General features: G+C 42.2%; 1 protein-coding gene across 5 annotated transcripts in view; it reads right to left on the bottom strand.

Annotated features, from left to right (window-relative positions):
- LOC110529523 (tyrosine-protein kinase Fyn) overlaps window positions 1-19,062 on the bottom strand; it is an 86,697-nt gene that overhangs the window by 58,640 nt on the left and 8,995 nt on the right. For 2 of the 5 annotated variants that reach the window (XM_036984916.1, XM_036984918.1), the window contains exons 1-2: window positions 14,859-15,051; window positions 1,456-1,523 (exon numbers count right to left, since the gene is read on the bottom strand). The gene's annotated coding sequence lies outside the window, so the exon portion shown is untranslated. Of the gene's footprint in view, window positions 1-890; window positions 932-1,455; window positions 1,524-14,858; window positions 18,909-19,062 lie in introns of those variants that run through there. The other 3 variants (XM_021611768.2, XR_005052822.1, XR_005052821.1) reach the window with 3 other exon arrangements.

Below are 19,062 nucleotides of genomic sequence, written 5' to 3'. Positions count from 1 at the left end.
TCATTTTCCTCCCTCATGATGCCATCAGAACAGAGGACATTCCTCCAAAAAGTATGATCTTTGTCCCCATGTGCAGTTGCAAACCAAGTCTGGCTTTTTTATGGCGGTTTTGGAGCAATGGCTTCTTTCTTGCTGAGCGGTCTTTCAGGTTACGTCGATATAGGACTTGTTTTACTGTGGATATAGATACTTTTGTACCTGTTTCCTCCAGCATCTTCACAAGGTCCTTTGCTGTTGTTCTGGGACTGATTTGCACTTTTCGCACCATCAATAGGAGACAGAACGTGTCTCCTTCCTGAGCGGTATGATGCCTGCGTGGTCCCATGGTGTTTATACTTGCATACTATTGTTTGTACAGGAACGTGGTACCTTCAGGCATTTGGAAATTGCTCCCAAGGATGAACCAGACTTGTGGAGGTCTACAATTCTTTTTCTGAGGTCTTGGCTGATTTCCTTTGATTTTCCCATGATGTCAAGCAAAAAGGCACTGATTTGAAAGGTAGGCCTTGAAATACATCCCCAGGTACACCTCCAATTGACTCAAATTATGTCAATTTGCCTATCAGAAACTTCTAAAGCCATGACATCATTTTCTGGAATTTTCCAAGCTTTCCAAGGCACAGTCAACTTAGTGTATGTAAACTTCTGACCCACTGGAATTGTGATACAGTAAATTATAAGTGAAAAAATCACAATCTCATAATGTCATGCACAAAGTAGATGTCCTAACCGACTTGCCAAAAATATAGTTTGTTAACAAGAAATTTGTGGAGTGGTTGAAAAAGGAGTTTTAATGACTCCAACCTATGTGTATGTAAACTTCCAACTTCAACTGTATAAAGACAGTAAGAACACATATATGTGCACTCTGTGATACCAGATGAACCTACTGGTAGGGTGATTTTCTGGGCTGACCTGCATCGAACTTTAGCTTGCAGCATGGAGAAAGGGAGAGAGAGAGGGACAGAGAGAGAAAGTGAGAGAGGACTGTGGGGCGACAGAGCGACAGAGAGATCCCATTAAGTCAAGCCAAAACATCCTATGCCTTTTTCACCCCACACAGCCCAGACAGTGAGAGAGTGACACAATTGGGACACTACTGAATATTCTCTTCCTGACTTTGTCACCTGAGATTTGAGCTATTGTAGGGGCACTAGGGCCCTGCTGCCTAGCTAGGAGACACCTATTGTACAGGAGAAACAACAAACACACATTTGTTATGAGTGCTCTTTGTAACATCCTACTTGTAGAGGTAGAAAAGAAAGACAGTGTAGCTGTGGACAGCAGGAGTGCCTGTAGCACAAACTCCAGACCAGCGGTGGCCAGCTGGTGTGTGTGTGTGTGTGTGTGTGTGTGTGTGTGTGTGTGTGTGTGTGTGTGTGTGTGTGTGTGTGTGTGTGCCCCGTCTGCTGTGTGAGCTGTAATTATTATGGCAGGCAGCGCTGAGGTACGTACCTCTGGTTTCAGTGTATCAGGATCTTTATTTGCTCCACATTGCTTTGTGTACTGCGAAAACAGAGGCCCTGTGGGGAGAAAAAAAACATTTAATTATTAATTTATAGTGTTCAATAAAACATGACTATCAACTGTGTGTGCCAGCCAATTTTCATTTACTGTAAGCGTCACTCCAAAAATGGGTCTTGCAATTTCATTTTCCGCCCCGGCCCAAGACCTGGCCCTCAGAGCTAATGCCTTGGGAAGTTGTGACAGGCTGTGCTCTGTTGAACCATGACCTCAATATCTGTCCATTGGTAAACAACAGGTTGCAGCGTGAGACACAATCTAGGTGCCAGGCTTAATAAAAAAAAATCTGTCTGTATGATGGCCTCATTTCTCTCTGTATATTTCCTGTACCAGGTAAGTGGATTTGGGGGGCTTAATTCATTCAATGTTCTGAGCTGAAATAGTATTACCTAAAATAGCTTGAATGAGAGTGTTTTTCATCAAGTATCATTCAATCAAGAGCCTCATACAGGTGTTACAGAGCTTTGCCTCCTGATACTTGGAATAACTACAGACGATATGCATGAGTCAAAGTGTGCTTTAAGCAAATATTAACCTATTTACTGAGTGACTTACAACAACTTAAGTATCTAGTAATCCTTCATCCAGCAAGTGTAAATATTGGCTTCATAACAGAGTCCACTACAGCCGTTCAGTAGAAATCACAGCAATAATTGATAAAAGCACTCCAAAAACATAAAGCTGCAACAATGAATTCAAACTGAGATGGCAAGGTTTGAAGAACCATTGCACAACTTTAAAGTGATGCTCCAAAACGTTTGTATAATTTCAGCCAGTAGTTTTGAAAGTGGTGCTCACGAGCCAAATTAGGTCCCTGTTCTCTCTGTACTTATGTCACCCCCCCCCACCCCCCAAAAAAGAAAAGTGTAATGATATGTTATGAATCCAATTCATACAATATGTTTGTATGAATTTGTTGTGCATAAGATACTAAACTGCATCTAATCAAACATCTACTACCGGCAAATAAAACAGCTGAACTTGCACACAAATCAATCTCCACCTAAAACAGCACACAACAAATGCTCCATGCCCTGCCAGCACTTTGAAACGAGGAGACACTAATGTTTCACAGTGGAGTCATCGTGCCCACAGCGACAGGGGTTAGCTACATGGTAAATTGACTAAATGTACTTTATCTACGACAGAATCCGATTTTCCACAGACAAATCTGTTAGAACTCATTGCACACAAAGTCGACTTCTGAGCAGAGCTGTTCATCATGTATTTCTATCTGAATCTGTTAACTGTTTTTGACTGTGTTTGTAACCCGTATAAGAATAAGCATGAGATAATATTTAGTCTTCTAGTTTGGTCTTGTGTGTAATTCTCCAGTTTGTATAGTCTAAATATTCTGGCAGTCAAATGAAATCGTACTTGGTAAACAACCGGTGTAGACTAACAGTGAAATGCTCACAGGCCCTTCCCAACAATGCAGAGAGAAACAATAGAAATAATAGAAGAATAATATCACAGGGAATAAAAACACAATAAGTAAGATTCACTTGGATATATGCATGGGGTCCCAGTACCGAGTCTATATGCAGGGGTACGAGGCAACTGAGGCAGTCATCATGTAGCTTGCACATACAAATTGACTTGAATCGCACCCCCCATTTTGTACTACAAATAATGTAGACACAGGGTTTTTCTAATGAAAACTCACAATCAGACTAAATGGAATATATCTTGATTTAGATACTGAGGCCAGAGGAAATTGGTGGGTAAGATATATGAGAGGCAGTTTCAGTAGTTGATTACCTCTCTCTGACTGAGGCTGGTCAGACAGATAGACAGAAAACAGAGAATGGGCCAGTAGAGACAAGCAATAATCAGGTTTGACATTCTCCCTCCTTCAGACTTTCCTTGACCCATTGTTCTCTACTGTTGTTCTGGATGATGCATGACATCACATATTGGAGCCATCCTGTTATAGTGTAGAAATCGCAGGCAGATGGCTGAGATAGCTATTAATAGGCTGGTATACAATATAAAGGATAAAATGGCATGCAAATGTGAAAGGATATAACTTTGGCAAAACTTGCAAACAATTAAAAGTCTCATTTTGAGACAAAGGGACAAAAAAAGCAAGTACCCTCATTCAGAAGTATTCTCCTCTGCCAGACACCACCCTAAAAATGACTTTTTTTTTCAAATTGAGAGGTATGCTGAGCTATCCTATTTTGGGCGTATATCTGGATGAAACTGAGAGCGAGTCCCAAAAATACACTGCTCTATGTGTGGAAGTAAAACGTGATTTTCAGCACCCGACACCAGCAGAAGGTTGTCATTTAGCCATTCCTCATGTCTGTGTCCACTCTGTGGTCTCTCTCTCTTTCTCTCTTTCTCCATTCTGCCCTCCCTCCCTCTTTTGCTTCGTCTCTGTCTGTCTGGGCACTGGGCAGCCATGGCGACGAGCTCCCAGCAGGCCGTGCTCTCTGAGTGAGTGAAGCTGCAGTCCAGGGACCAGGGGCAGAGCAGAGCTGGCTCTCTTTTCATCCCCAGCCCCTCCAATAAAACATAATGGCACTGGGGCTGAGGCCTGCGGGGGGAGTCATTCAGCCACACACAGATCACATGACTGCCATGGCACAACGAGCTCAGTCATTCTTACTGTCGCTCTTCACTGGGCCAGATGAGTGGAGAGCAGAGCACAAAGCTAGGGCTGATAGACTGGCTCCCCAGAGGGGGAGTAGCTCTCCATGCACAGCCTGCTGGGTAGGCACTAAACGGGGGCACGCCATATGCCGCCTGAGGGACAGTAGCCACAGCCCTGGCCGATCTCATACTCCTACATCTACCATCTCTAAGCAATTTCAGGGCTTACCTCTAAAGGCCAAGGGACTAGTCACAATGCCATTTCAATAGCAGCAGTATCTAACGTAAACCCTGTGCAATAATTGCATGTCTTGCATAGACATAATAATCACACAGCAGTATCTCATATATGGTATTGGCACTAAAGACGAGAAAATACCACCACTCCTCAGCCAGTCCCCACTACACAGACAGGGCTTTGGTTGACAGGTCAGGATTGTATATGAGCAGACAGCCTTCACACAGAGGCTCTCTGGTGGCGTCCCAAATGGCACCCTATTCCTTAAATGGTGCACTACTTTTGACCAGAGCCATTGGGGCAGTAGTGCACTATATAGGGAATGTGGTGCCATTTGGGACTCGGTATCTGACCGAGTCCCAAATGGTGGATTAACATGGACAAACATCCTCACTGTAAATATCTGCTCTGGCTCCATGGATGATGTGTATGGGCAGGATGCCTCAAATGTACAGTGCAGGAGTTCACCAACATAGTGGAGGCAATAGATAACAATGAATGAAAGGTTAGAGTTGAATGGCATTTTGGATGAAGACTCACTGTATCCTACTACAATGAGACCTCACATTAACCTAGACCAGAGGACCTTTGCAAATGTCAACACTGAATACACAACACAATTATGAAAAAATTTGATTCCTTCAAAATAACTTGCAGAGGAAGTGTGAAATAAACCCCTAGCATGTGTGAAATAAACCCCTATTACATAGAGCTCTGTTGCTGCTCTCCCACTACACTAATTAAAGAGAAATAAATTAACAGTCTCCTTTGTCAGCCCCCCAGCCAGCAGCAGCTGCATCAGCATAGCAGAAAAATGACACTGTAGAGAGGCAGAGAGGAGCAGGGAGCATGGCTGGCAGACAGGCACCACTCAGAATCAACTTTATTAGCCAAATACATTTGCATGCACAGGAATTTGACTCTGTGAAGTGGTGCTGCCACAAACAGGATATACAGACAACATATGTAGACTCAGAGTTTACACTCAGAGACACAGTATAACTGCTACCTGTTATACCATTTTACTCTTCTACTGTAAACCAGTATACAGTAGAAGAGTACTGTACTGTACAGTATTATTGGAGTGATACAGTATGGAGGGCAGACAGGCACTGCTAAGACACTGTATAACTGACTGCAATGCAGCTGTCTGCCATGCAGTTCTGCTGTACTACTACTGTATATCACAACTTATGTTGAAATGGGAGAGTATTGCTTCATATTACTGCAGTCCAATGGGTAGGCCTAAAAGGCTATCTGCTTATATCACAATCGTACCCGGTTAACTAGCCTATATCTTGGTTGAAAATCTGCTCAAATGTGGCATGAACAACATTCTCACTGAAATTCATAAATGCATAATGTCTTCTTCGTAATGCCATGTACCATTGCTTTTGATACAGCAGCAGTAGTTCCTTAGAGCACAGGGAAATATTTTGACAGAAAAGAACAGAGGCGTTGTGACACAAATGTATAATGTATGACATCAAACACAGATAAAGATGCATAAAATCTCCCGGGACACAATCATACAGCAAACAAACAGACCACTTTTGTTTTCCTCGGAAAATGCAGACACTTGACATTAGGGCAACATATCATTAATAAATGAGCAAACATACTGTTCTGTAAAATCTTTTCATTCTCCTATTGGGGAGAGCACCAGCACATGATTCATACTTTATTCTGGCGAGGGAAATGCATTAAACTACTAAAATGTTCACCACTTATCAGTGTTTAAAGGCAGACTCGGCGAAATGATGTTGCTACGAGCAGCACTGAAGACATTGAGATAAGCGAGACACAACGCTTCGCTCTCACACATTCGCACACAGTAATCTGCGCATGTGCAAGGATTCGCTTCAGGCTTTAACAGCGTGGTAGCCACGGGACCAAAACAGCGGATGTTGAGCCTCGCGCTTCAACACTCTTAGTTCTTACGCTAATTGAACCACTGTACTGTTTACTTCCTGCATCTATGCCATATCGCTGAGTCTACCTTTAAAAATATGAAAAAACATTGAGTCCTCCTCGAGTCATACATATCACAATTTACGCAATCACCCAATCTCACCACGCTATACTGATATTATTTCATATGCACAATCTTTGGGGATCGATGGAGGGAGGGAGGGAGGGAGTGACCGAGAGAGAAAACGACCTGCCATTCAACAAAGAATGAAGCGCAACAATATTGTACAGTATCCTTGAAAATCCACGTTCGGCATCGCCGACTTTCTAGCTGCTGCCGAACCTACTGCTGGCAAATGCCCTTCACTCATCAACCCCGGACTTGTCTCGTCATCATTACACTCACCTGGTTCCAATCCCCACTCTATCACTGTATATATACTCTCTCTGCCATTTGTTTTTTGTCGGTCATTGTACATGTTACTTGTTTTCTCCTACTATTTCATGAGTACTTTATATTTCGCACTTTGGGTTCGCCCTGTGCCTTTATGTTTATGTAGATATATTTTGAGCAAAACAGCGTTTGGGTTTCGTACCGCTTTGTTCTATTGTGCTTAAATAAATCCAGTAGTTCTAAATCTGCGACTGCGTACTCCTCTTTACACCTGTGACACCTAGTGTCTGCAGGTTTTTGTTTTTTCCTTTCAATTAAGACCTATACAACCAGTCGAGGGGAGCTCTTTCCTAATTAGTGACCTTCATTCATCAATCAGGTACAAGGGAGGAGCGAAAACATGCAGACACTGCCCTCCGTGGAATGAGTTTGACACGTGACCTAGATCATAGTACGGAGATTTAGCTTGTTCTGCAGACAGCAGCATATGGCGGACATCTGTAAGAGAACTCTACCATTGCTGCCTCAGTACGTGTGCATTGGTAAGAATATGTGGGTCGGTGGTTGGTAGAATCCATGTACTTATTTAGCAATGTAGTTTTAAATATAGTCTTGTCTGTTTGCACAGAAGAGTGCCATTGCACTGCAAAGCTCCTGAATACTGGCCTTTATTGAAGACCAACGGTACATTGGAGTTCCGAGATTAAATGTGGAGAAATATTCAAATAGAAACCGTTGAGGACCATATTAGGAGAAGCCCTGCTTCTGTGCTGATGCTCTCAACCACGCACACACAGGTAGAAGTGATGTGTGTGTTGATAAGGAGAGTGTGTGATACAATCTGCCTCTGGATCTGGGGACTTGATAGACAAACAGTTGCAGCTAATTGAATTCCTTTGAAGGGATATTCCCAAGATGGCCATCTCTATAGTCCTGAGCCAACCTTGTTTTGACAGGCTTTCATGCAAGCATATTAGTTTCACACATCATTTAATCCCATGATATTGCTGCAACAATGGCCAAGCGGCAGTGATTTTGGGGTGGAGTCTACGAGATTTATAGAAGTGAACACACAGGCCTTTCACTTGCATAGCACTAAAGTGAAAATGCTACAGCACAAACACAAAGATGCTTGGGGGATTCACCTGGAGGGAAAATATGATTGCTTAGCTTCACATGTCAACATAAACTCAGCAAAAAAAGAAATGTCCCATTTTCAGGACGTGTCTTTCAAAGATAATTTGTAAAAATCCAAATAACTTCACAGATCTTCATTGTAAAGGGTTTAAACACTGTTTCCCATGCTTGTTCAATGAACCATAAAAAATAATGAACATGCACCTGTGGAATTGTCGTTAAGACACTAACAGCTTACAGATGGTAGGCAATTAAGGTCACAGTTATGAAACCTTAGGACACTAAAAAGGCCTTTCTACTGACTCTGAAAAACACCAAAAGAATGATGCCCAGGGTCCCTGCTCATCTGCGTGAACGTGCCTTAGGCATGCTGCAAGGAGGCATGAGGACTGCAGATGTGGACAGGGCAATAAATTGCAATGTCCGTACTGTGAGACGCCTAAGACAGCGCTACAGGGAGACAGGATGGACAGCTGATTGTCCTCGCAGTGGCAGACCACATGTAACAACACCTGCACAGGAAGGGTACATCTGAACATCACACCTGTGGGACAGGTACAGGATGGCAACAACAACTGCCCGAGTTACACCAGGAACGCACAATCCCTCCATCAGTGCTCAGACTGTCCGCAATAGGCTGAGAGAGGCTGGATTGAGGGCTTGTAGGCCTGTTGTAAGGCAGGTCCTCACCAGACATCACCGGCAACAACATTGCCTATAGGCATAAACCCACCGTTGCTGGACCAGACAGGACTGGAAAAAAGTGATCTTCACTGACGAGTGGCAGTTTTGTCTCACCCGGGGTGATGGTCGGATGCTTGTCGTTGAAGGAATGAGCGTTGCACCGAGGCCTGTACTCTGGAGTGGGATCGATTTGGAGATGGAGGGTCCGCCATGGTCTGGGGCGGTGTGTCACAGCATCATCGGACTGAGCTTGTTGTCCTTGCAGGCAATCTCAATGCTGTGTGTTACAGGGAAGACATCCTCCTCCCTCATGTGGTACCCTTCCTGCAGGCTCATCCTTACATGACCCTCCAGCATGACAATGCCACCAGCCATACTGCTCGTTCTGTGCGTGATTTCCTGCAAGACAGGAATGTCAGTGTTCTGCCATGGCCAGCGAAGAGCCTGGATCTCAATCCCATTGAGCACATCTGGGATCTGTTGGATCAGAACTTGCAGGTGCCTTGGTGGAAGAGTGGGGTAACATCTCATAGCAAGAACTGGTACATCTGGTGCAGTCCATGAGGAGGAGATGCACTCCAGTACTTAATGCAGCTGGTGGCCTCACCAGATACTGACTGTAACTTTTGATTTTGACCCCCCCTTTGTTCAGGGACACATTATTCAATTTCTGTTAATCACATGTCTGTGGAACTTGTTCAGTTTATGTCTCAGTTGTTGAATCTTGTTATGTTCATACAAGTATTTACACATGTTAAGTTTGATGAAAATAAACTCAGTTGACAGTGAGAGGACAATTCTTTTTTTGCTGAGTTTACATCCCTCGTGGCGCTGTCATACTTTGCATTCATCCATGGGTAAACATTTACTCATCTGTAAAAAGCAGTTAATTTGAGTCTGTCAGTGTTAACCACACAAACTGAACAAAAACAGTCAAATACACACAGAGATACGTTTCATTTCCCCACAATATATTTGTGACAAAGGGCATCGTTGTTGTGTGTGACTATGGAGCATTGGGCTGATGCTGAGCACAGAGCGGCTGCTGAGCTCTGAGGCTAGGAGGACGACGACTCACGCGTGAGCCCCACATCTGACTTGATAGTGGGCTCAGAACAGGAGCTATGTGATTACATCAGCACTAACCACAACACACTCCTGGTCATGGCCAGTTCAAAATGGCTTCTGATGTCAGAGAAGAGGGTGAGGGGACAGGGGATGTCACACAGAAGAGCGTAACTACAGTGGCCCCACTTAACCAGATTGTCAAACTGGAGCACAAAGTAGCTGGAGTGTACTATACCCATCCAACAAGTCTACATCCAACCAACCCTCAAAATGCCTATACAAAGTCCTGGATTGATTAAGCCCACAAATGTGGTGATGTTTGGGGAGAGATATGAACCAAAGCACACCAGTTCAAATGAAAGCACCTGATGGACAAAAGCCAGTCCAAAGTTCCTACTGTATAGTATGATATACTGCATTTCAGAGCAGTTTTGTCTCTCTGTAGTGTGACAGCAGAGAGTAGCAGCATGCCATGCTGTCACAGGATCAACATTGAGCAGCAACATGGGTGTTTGGCAGCTCTCTCTTCAGCAGAGGAATGGGACTGATTGGGAGGAAGAGCACAGTACTGTCTTTCTGACTGGGCTGTGGTGAATTGTGTTGAATTACACAGAAAAAATACTTTCCATGGCTCTTCAATATCAGGTTAAATGACCTAAATTACGCAACATTTCTTGAAATCAATGGCGGACATTATTTGAGCTGAAGCGAGAGAAAAAAAACTCAGACTTCGGAATGAAATGTTGCCTATTTACATCTCACTTGTTGGCTATTTTATCTTGACACATTAATAAATACATGTTGTGTTAATTTTGGCATGATGCCTACGTACTGTAGATAGCAAGCCCGTAATAAGTCAAAAGGGCTAACTGGCTAGCTACTAGTAACAGTAGGTAGGGCGGCAGGTAGCCTAGTGGTTAGAGTGTTGGACTAGTAACTGAAAGGTTGCAAGAACAAATCCCAGAGCTGACGAGGTAAAAATCTGTTGTTCTGCCCCTGAACAAGGCAGTTAACCCACTGTTCCTAGGCTGTCATTGAAAATAAGAATTTGTTCTTAACTGACTTGCCTTGTAAATAAAAAATAGTGACTGGAAAATGGTACAGTGAATGGGTGCTGTAAGTCAATAGGGCTAGCTAGATAGCCACAAAGAATTAGCAGCTACCCATGGGAAATGTACATTGGTTTTAAGTCACTTTTGCCTGTTTAACTAGCTGGTTAGCTAGATTACTACAATTCACATATCTCGCTGATAATTATGAAGTGAAATGTTTGCTTTGTGCATATCTTGTTTTGTCTATTGTTGCCATTATCCTGGAAGAAGGTTCAGTGAATGGGAGGTGAAGCGTGAGGTAATACAGTAGGTGTGCCAGTGCTTCTCAAATGTATTGTTTTATGAATTCTCCACACTCTTGTCCTCACAAGAACGTACTCAGGAGAACGCACTCGGAGCATGACAGTGTGGAGCACGGTAGTATGCATATTGAGAATCACCCTCAGTTTATCATATATCCTGATGCCTAGTCACCTTACCCCTATACATATCTACCTCTATCACTCCAGTATCCTTGCACATTGTAAATATGGTGTTGGAACTGACCCTGTATATAACTTACTTACTACTCCTGTTCTTCTTATTTCTTATTTTAATTTCTTGTGTCTTTTTGTTCTACCTTATGTTATTGTTAGTGCTACATTGATGTTGATTACTGCACTGCTGGGTTTAGAGCTTGCAAGGAAGGCATTTCATTGTACTTGTGCACGTGCCATTAAAACTTGAAGCTTGCAACTATTCATGCACTTCCTCAAGGACTAAACAATTAGAACAAGACCGTACATGGGCCGTAACCTGTAACGTTGTGAACCATGTTGAGTTGGTGTATTTGTATGGCTTCTATGGAAGATTAAACTTCAGGATGACCTGGGCTTTCTGTGGTTTTCAAGGTTACCTTTGTGGAGCCTACAAAAACTGCAGGAGCTTTTTGCAAACATCTTCTCACACCAAACAATCATACTATGCATCCATACCTGATACATGAAATCAACATTACTGCCCATATTTTGCAATTGTGATACAAGCAACTTTTCTGTGAAAGAAAATAGGAATAACAGTACAAGCCTAGGCCGATGTCTTAATATTCTTAGCTATAGGAGAAGAAAACAATCACAAATTACACCTTTTCTATTTGTGAGAGTTATTCACATCAATAATAAAGAGCAAGCAAATATGACATGAAGCCCAAGTGCAGGATGTTGGTGAAGCAGTAAGCAACTTGAAGAAGAAACCAAGATGATGGAGAGACAAGATAGTACCGGCATCAGCTATGTACAGGAAAACTCTCTATTCAAACCAGTAACCTACATCAAGAAAACTTGCATTGTGCAATAAAATACACAAAAAGAAAAATAGAAAACATTTCTGACCTGTTTTTGACCAAACTTTCCTACAGGGTATAAAGGAAATGTACCAAATATACACTACATGGCCAAAAGTATGTGGACAGCTGCTTGTCGAACATCTCATTCCAAAATCATGGGCATTAATATGGAGTTGCTCCACCCTTTCCTGCTATAACAGCCTCCACTCTTCTGGGAATGCTTTCCACTAGATGTTGGAACATTGCTGCGGGGAAGATTCATACCAAAGTTGTTCGATGGGGTTGAGGTCAGGGCTCTGTGCAGGCCAGTCAAGTTCTTCCACACCGATCTCAACAAACCATTTCTGTAAGGATCTCGCTTTTTACATGGGGGAATTGTCATGCTGAAACAGGAAAGGGCCTTCCCCAAACTTTCCCCAAAGTTGGAAGCACAGAATTGTCTAGAATGTCATTGTATGCTTCACTTGAACTAAGGGTCCTAGCCCAAACCATGAAAAACAGCCCCAGACCATTATTCCTCCGCCACCAAACTTTACAGTTGGCACTATGCATTGGGGCAGGTATCGTTCTCCTGGCATCTGCCCAACCCAGATTCGTCCGTCGGACTGCGAGATGATGGAGCGTGATTCTTTTCACTCCAGAGAATGCGTTTCCACTGCTCCAGAGTCCAATAAAGGGGCGGCAGGGTAGCCTAGTGGTTAGAGCGTTGGACTAGGAACCGAAAGGTTGCAAGATCGAATCCCCGAGCTGACAAGGTACAAATCTGTCGTTCTGCCCCTGAACGAGGCAGTTAACCCATTGTAGGCTGTCATTGTAAATAAGTATTTGTTCTTAACTGACTTGCCAACTAAAATAAAAATAAAAATAGGCAAGCTTTACACCACTCCACTTGGCATTGCACATGTTGATCTTAGGCTTGTGTGCGGTTGGAAACCCATTTCATGAAGCTCTCGACGAACAGCTCTTGTGCTGATGTTGCTTCCAGAGGTAGTTTGGAACTCGGTAAACATGTGTTTCCTAACACAAATCCTTAGACATGCTCTCTGTACTCCTATTTGGGACAGTAAGCATAATGCAACAATGATAATGTATAGACAATGTAATAACAACCAGTTAGTATTTTTCTGACCTGCACAGAGGAATAAGAGCATTCAGCATGAGTAGATTTTGGGAAGGATAACTAGTATTGTATTGAAGGATGTAAAGGTCAACCAGCGCAATTTACTCTAATTATCAAAGGAACGTGGTAACCAATTTCACAACAATGGGTTGGTTTATTCTCAAATACTGCATATTCTCAGGAGTATCTATTTTAGTAGGTTATCCAACTCACTTGATGTAATTAAGATTATTTGAAATAAACACAAATAGCAGTGTTATTCTGAATGACTGTTCCTCAAAAGGTTCTATAGCTGCACCATCGAGAGCATCCGGACTGGTTGCATCACTGCCTGGTATGGCAACTGCTCGGCCTCCGACCACAAGGCACTACAGAGGGTAGTGCGTACGGCCCTGTACATCACTGGGGCCAAGCTTCCTGCCATCCAGGACCTCTATACCAGGCGGTGTCAGAGGAAGGCCCTAAAAATTGTCAAAGACTCCAGCCACCCTAGTCATAGACTGTTCTCTCTGCTACCGCACAGCAAGCGGTACCGGAGCGCCAAGTCTAGGTCCAAGAGGCTTCTAAACAGCTTCTACCCCCAAGCCATAAGACTCCTGAACATCTAGTCAAATGGCTACCCAGACTACTTGCATTTCCCCCTCTTTTATGCTGCTGCTACTCTCTGTTATTATCTATACATAAGTCACTTTAATAACTCTACCTAGATGTATATATTACCTCAATTACCTCTACTAACCGGTGCCCCCGCACATTGACTCTGTACTGGTACTCCCTGTATATAGCCTCGCTATTGTTATTTTACTGCTGCTCTTTAATTATTTATTACTTTATTTATTTTTTTAAGGTATTATTCTTAAAACTGCATTGTGGGTTAAGGGCTCTGAAATAAGCATTTCACTGTAAGGTCTACTACACCTGTTGTATTCGGTGCATGTGACAAATACCATTTATTTGATTTCATATTTCTGACTTAATGCAATGGATAAAGTGGGTCATCAACAAATGCCGTGATGAACACATAGTAAAGGAAGGAATACAAGTTGGCAACATACATTGGGAGCATATGATCATGGTCTTCACAACCAAGTTATTGCAAGCTTCTTGACTGGTTGAATATAAACCTCCACCATATAAAATAGAAATCAATAGAAACCAATCAACAAAAATCTATATAGCCTACCCTACATAATACTCTTAGAAAAATGTGTTCCAAAAGGGTTATTTTGGGTTCCATGTAAAACCTTCTGTGGATATGTTCTCCCATGGGGACAGACGAAGCACCCTTTTACGTTCTAGATAGCACCCTTTTTTCTAAGTGTACGAACATTTGCTACATTGAATCCTTCATCATGATGCCATATTTTAAGAATGAATGAGATAGCATGTTGACGGAGAGGGTTATCACTACTATATCACGGTAAACAAATTCACCAAGCCTCTGAATGCGATAAGGCACTCAAGAAGGTTGAATGTTTTTGCAGACACAGCACATAGATTTTTATTTCTAATGAATAGGCCTACACATGACATAACGGCGTTCGAGGATCGAGGCCAGGATACTTGTAATTGGCCAATGCAATTTGTCTGTTCTCATGGCAAAGGCAGTCTAAAAAGATATTATGAACAATAAGCTTTGTAACATTTCAGCTAGCCTACAGACATGAGAGCAAATGCGTTATCCATAAGAACACACTAATTCGATCCATTATTCCCATCCAATAAAGATAAAATCAAAGTAATTCATTTCGCATTGGTATAGGTGCGATTACACAGAAACAGGATAAGAAGGACAAATGGTTCCTTACCGATTCGAAGGCGTCTAATTAACCGGACGAATGTATTCCATTGCAGTTGAAGATGAGACGCTTGATGTTTTTGTGACAATAATAACCTTATAGCCTACATAAATCCTGTGTGATATTCGAGCTGCCCCGCTCGCTATAGCTGCTGAGTATGGGGTATGATGGCGTTGTCTTTGCAGGGCCACAATGAAACTAACGGGACCAGTGGAGTGATTGACAACATCACCAGCCAATAGAATGGGAGGATGCTACTAGTAGTGAGGAACAGGGGATCGTAAACAGGTTCGGTAGTAATAAAGTCAGTAGGCTAGGCATTTAGAAGATTATTGAGGTTGCGAGACTATTGCGAAAGAGGTATTTCCATGACATGAGATTCATTTTGGGTCTAGACTAAGTCAAGACATGGTTGCCCTTAATGAATGTTCATCAATAGATGGAGGGATGAAGTAGGCCTTCTTCACATGATAGGGATGGAAAAATGTGATGTTTTAATTGACAACTGCATCAGTTCTTTAGAAAAGTGTGTGCCCAATTAACATACATGCCTGCACGAATAGCAAATGTTAGATACTTCTATAGTTGAGACGATAGACTAACAGAAAAAGAACTGCTCAGAACACGGAAAATGTGTACATTGTATTGTGGGACAAAGTTTTGTGATGATCATCATCATCATCATCATCATCAGTGCGATTGAGTCAAAGATTTTGGAATTCAATCAATGATTTCTCGCGTTGACAGTGCAGGCTAATAATCATTGCGTTGGGGCGCCCTCTGCTGCCAACAACTACCAGTTCGTATTACTCAAACTGCTCCCTAGTTATCTCTCATTATACCTTCATAGAATTCAGGAAATTAGATCTGGATTATTCAAATACCAGTGAGATCAGATATGGAAACAGAGTCACACTTATAAAACATCTGTTTTTCAATTTGATGCCAATGTCAATGAAATAGGCACTATGGTCTATACTCTAGAAACAGAGCTCTGGCACGTAATTGCATAGTCCAAGTGGAATGAAAAAAGGTCTGTGCATACTCCTAATAATTTCACTTCACTGTAATTCCACACTGTAAATGTACCTTTAAAAAAATGACAAATGAGCCCAGGACACTGTTGATACATTCTCGGCATAGTACCAGAACAAATGTCAGTGCAGGCATGATATTCTAAGGAGATGTGTGCCTACAGCTGTACACTTGTTTCACACTAGCGTCTCTGTCATTTTTTTACAATGCATCTTTTCACATCTGGGCTGTACAATGACAGTAAGCCTAATGTACATTCCACATCATAGACAATGCCACTTCAACTGTTAAATATTAAGTCAAAGCTTTCACAGACAAAATACAGTACAACAGCTCTCTCTGGCTGTAGTGTGGTGGGGGGATGGTCAGTGGGTACTTGCAGCTGTTCTTGGGATCCTCTGTTGTAGTCTAATTGAAATACCAGTTGTTGCTAATGTCCCCTGGGCAGCGACTCATTGACAGCCATATGTGCCAGATACTCAGTCAGTCAGACAGCATCAACCTGCAGTTGATCCCCAAAAACAAGTCTATTAACACTGGCATCTTATGAGCCCCTGTGCTGCCCCTCAAAATTTACTATAGGCCTTTTTGAAATGACACACAGCATAGCAAACATTGTTTAAGCAGAACAATATTGTACAAATGAAATGTGTTAATATCACATCATGGATAACTTCCCAATTTTACTTTGATTTTGTAAATTTGTAATACATTTGTATAAAAGTACTGATGCTACAGAATCAGGAAATGCATATGTTGTAACACAATCTCTGTGGTCATCATGCTTGTGCCCCTTTACAGTACTTACCGTATATACAGCAGCTGATGTCAGACAAGAAGCAAGTACCACTTTCATCCAGAGAGTGGCAGTGATCACTAACACAACAGATCGGACTCCTGTTGACTACTGTTACTAAACATATAGGCCTATTACAGTCGTTTGGTTACATGACTGTAAGGCAAACCCTGTGTTTCATCCAAAACAAGAATGTGCGGCTTTGCTCTCCTAAGCCTTACAATGACAGGGGAACAATTGATGCCTGTCAAATCATCCACTGCCATAAAAATAATAAGATCCACCCAAAGTACCACAGAGAGAGCATGTCATCACAACAGTCTTCTATTCTTCTCTATTCTTCTATTTCTCTCTGATGTGAAAGATCTCAAACTCGGATCAGTCTCTCTGGTGTTACTGCTGCGGTTCAATTAAGCAATAAGGCACGAGGGGGTGTGGTATATGGCCAATATTCCACGGCTAAGGGCTGTTCATACGCACGATGCAACGAGGAATGCCTGGATACAGCCCTTGGCCGTGATATATTGGCCATATACCACAAACCCACAAGGTACCTTATTGCTAGTATAAACTGTTTACCAACGTAATTAGAGCAGTAAAAATGTTTTGTCATACCCGTGGTATAAGGTCTAATATACCACAGCTGTCAGACAATCAGCATTCAGGGCTCGGACCACCCAGTTTATAATGTACTTTATATACTGACTGTAAGCACTCAGAATGAAAGCCTTCAGCTGAAATGTTAATAATGTAATGTAAATGTGGAATGTAAACTTCATGTTTGAAGAGAGGGTTTCCTAACTTGGAGTAACACTGTCATAACTCTTTATGATTCAGTCCATCCATCTTTGTCTTGTATAAGGGCATCCTTGTCTTGAATAAGGGCATCTCTGTCTTGTCATCTGCTGACCCTATAGAGACCTTTAACTGGGTAATCTTGGAGCCGACACTGGCTGTACCGGGGGTCAGTGTGCTTCTAACAGCTTAGCTTCCTCCAGTGTCTGACTGCCCCATACTGGGCTTGAACCAGTGATCCTCTGCTTCGCAACACACGTCACAATCCTCCTTGACAACATTCCACTGGAAATGATCTTATTCTATAGCTCCCATCCTTGACATTTGAAGTTTGCTGTGGAGTGAACGGTATGTTCTTAACCGTTACATGGGCTCCGTTACATGGGCTCCGTTACATGGGCTCCGTTACATGGGCTCCGTTACATGGGCACCAGCAGATGGCTAGAATTTCAGCATGATTTTCTAACAAGCATTATGTGGAGCAGTTGTCCTATAAGCCTGCTGTTCTAGAGAGTGCACACTTTTAAAAAACTCATCATGATCACAGACCAACATCAACTTCAAACACATTCACTTCTAAATGTAGAGTTAGGAATGTCTAATATAGAATCCGTCAAGTAAACAAAATTCTATCTTCAAATAGAAAAACATATTTAGCTATTCATCTTGCATACGTGTGATAGTTTGCATAAGTTGTCATCTATGCTCATTCACAGTGTGGTCACTTTATACAAAATCACAATGCACGATGACGGCATTCGTTGGCTGAAACTGAGCTAACATCTTAAGGTGAACCTGTTAGGTATGAACAGTACTGTAGGGGTGCCTAGTCAGACAAGACAGACATTCAGGAAGACTTACTAGATAACAGACAGGGACAGGATGGGAGTGAGTTCCAGTCCAGGAAGAGGGATGCACCATCAAAGAAATGTGGATAAAAAGAGCACAAGGCTATTGGCACCAAACAATGGTGTGTCCTTGACAGTATTTTCAGAATCTGATAAATGGATATTTGATGCATAAATAAACTGTTACTAATGTACTTCATCATCAATCTAAATGTGAACTGATAGTCACTATAAAACATCAACATATAGTACATATTTTCAAAACAATAGAAAAATGTTTAAATATAAAATAAAACGGTATAAAATGTCAGTTCAGTGACATCAATGTCTTATGTACAAAATAGGAAATAACTTTACAAGCTACAAATTTGGTCAAACACTCTTAGCAGATATCTTACAACGCACAGTTGAGTTCCTTGGAGGAATGGTATTAGAAGTTCTCCAGATGACAGGACCACAGGTCTCAAAGTATCAGTGGACTGGTGCCTTGTCCCACTCCTGGTTCTTCAGATTAGGATGTCTGGGTTCCTTGTTGGACATTCCTCATAGAAGGCTGGCTTCATGTTCCCTTCCTCTGATTCCTCACTAGACGAGACAAGCGGATATCCTTGGATTACTAATAACATTACATGAACCTACAGGTAACCCCAGTTCAGCACTGTAATAACAGTTAAAGTACAATCAGAAAGGTTGAAATGGCTGTTAACCCAAGCTAAGATGTTCACTCCTGGTTTCAACT

The sequence above is a fragment of the Oncorhynchus mykiss genome, chromosome 8 (assembly GCF_013265735.2).
Source record: "Oncorhynchus mykiss isolate Arlee chromosome 8, USDA_OmykA_1.1, whole genome shotgun sequence".
Classification (NCBI taxonomy): domain Eukaryota; kingdom Metazoa; phylum Chordata; class Actinopteri; order Salmoniformes; family Salmonidae; genus Oncorhynchus; species Oncorhynchus mykiss.
Note: the sequence above shows the minus strand (reverse complement) of the source record. Positions and strands in the feature narration are given on the sequence as shown.